The sequence below is a fragment of the Arachis duranensis genome, chromosome 8 (genome assembly GCF_000817695.3).
Source record: "Arachis duranensis cultivar V14167 chromosome 8, aradu.V14167.gnm2.J7QH, whole genome shotgun sequence".
NCBI classification, from domain to species: domain Eukaryota; kingdom Viridiplantae; phylum Streptophyta; class Magnoliopsida; order Fabales; family Fabaceae; genus Arachis; species Arachis duranensis.
This window is the reverse complement of record NC_029779.3, coordinates 44,641,212-44,643,414: the sequence shown is the minus strand read 5'-3', so window position 1 is coordinate 44,643,414 and position 2,203 is coordinate 44,641,212.

Here is a 2,203-nt window from a genome sequence, read left to right as displayed (position 1 = left end):
CAGACTTTAAAATTATAAGTATCTAATTGAATATTTAGTAGAATTAATATAAGACCAATAATTAAGCTGTTTTTTTTGTGTACTTACAATAAAAAAATAATTTTATAATATTATCCAATAAAAAATTAGAAGATAAAAAAGATTATGATAAATGGTTGTGATATATAGTGGCATTATTTATTTATAACAATTTGACAATATTTTTGTATTTTTTATTGAATGGCAAAGTAAGAGTATTTTAATATTTTTGCGCATGGAAATTAAATATAATATCGTAATTACTTGGCAAAGATAATTATTGGATGTCAATGGCAAAGAATAACCCTTTTTTGCTTTCACCATTCTCTCACCAAATAATGGCCTCTACCTCTAGCAAGGTTAACTTGTGATGATGGTAAAGAATAAGAATAATAATAAGGATTAAAACCTTATCATATGCTCTAATATTAGATATGGACTAAATGAAGATTAACCACATAACATGCTCATACCCATCTTTAAAAAAATTCTATTTATCTCCCACTTAATTAGCTACCACATCTTAGAGTCTCTGTTTATCCCACTTTATTTGCAATGTTGGGAAGATTAAAAAAACATAAAAATAATAACAAGATAGAACACAATATCAAAAAGGAAGGAGAAAAAGAAGAAGAAAACAGTTCCTATAAAGTTTGTGCAATATAATTGATCAACAAGAAACAAAATATTCAATTGATTTAGAGAAATGCTTGTAAGAGTATGACCTACCTACACTACCAACAAGTAAAACATGGATCGTTCTTCATGCTAGATTCATTTAATTTCTACTGCCCAATGCTAGAATTGTTTTTCCTTTTTATGTTTATTTTATTTTTTCAAATTCAAGGGCCCTCACTCTTTCTCTTACCCAAGAGGCAAAAAGGGTTGAAAGGGGTTAAAAGCACTTGGAAAGTATTAAGCATAAAGTGAAAGCTATACCATCAAATTTCAAATGTGTTACTATTTTAAAGTTTTAGTGCTAGTTTGGATTGGTTTTTTTAGTTAAAAAATATTTTTTTTAAATAAAGTATTTTTATTTAATTTAAAACTATTTGGATATGTCTTTTAAAAAAATATTTTTATTAGAAAATAAATTATTCATTTTTTAAAAAAACTAACAATATCTTACTTTAAAAAAATAAAAATAAAAGACGTTTTTAATACTTAATTTTTTTAAAAAAGTCTATTTAAATATAAAATAATTTTTGTCTGTTAAAAAAATATTTTTTTAAAAGATGAAAAAAATAAATACTTTTTTCAAAAGCCAATCCAAACTGGGCTACTCTTTTAATTAGAAGTTTTAAATTCAAATTTCGAAAATAAAAAAAAATTATTGCAAAATTTGTATCCTCAAACTTTTGTGTTGGATCATCAGATTAGTCAAATTATCAATAATATAATCATTTAATTTCCATTAAAATTAAAAAAAAAGGTGCTACTAGCTAGCTATCTCCTATAGTCCTAACAAGGGCATATTCTCTTTACCACAATCTCCTAAACTACTTACCTATGTAACTTTAGTTTTTAAGTCACCACTTACTTCCTAAGTTTGTTCCACTACACTACTATAGTGTCCTGAAATTGGGATTCTCATGAACATCCATGTCACCATGACACATCCATTTTATTTCTTTTAGAGGTAAGAATGGCCTAGAAGGGTGTAGATTTAATACTAAAGATCGAAATGCTAAGTTGCCCTTCAAAAATATATTTCATTTACCACAAAATCATTCAAATATTATATAAATTATGAATGATTTTGGATGATATATTGTCTACGATAAGAGAATACTCAAGGGTCACAAAAGATTACCAATCTTAAGAAATAATAATAATAATAATAATAATATAATCACATGGAAAATTTTAACAGCTATTATACTAGCGGTTACCACAATATTTGATTTTAACGGTGGTTATACCAGTAACTACTAAAAATCGCCACAAATCAACGATTCATCAAATATTGCAGAATTGTTTAGTGGCATTTTGAAACCGTCACAAAATAATTAAAACTTATCACTAAATTGTGTATACTTTAGTTTTACCGATTGCATCTGAATTCTATATATTTATCGATTCAATTTAAATTTCTTATGTTCTTTTTTCTTTTATTTCCTTTTGTATGTTTGCTTTGTCTTCTTTTTTCTAGCCTCTTCTTTTTTTTTTTTGTTTTTTTTTTTGC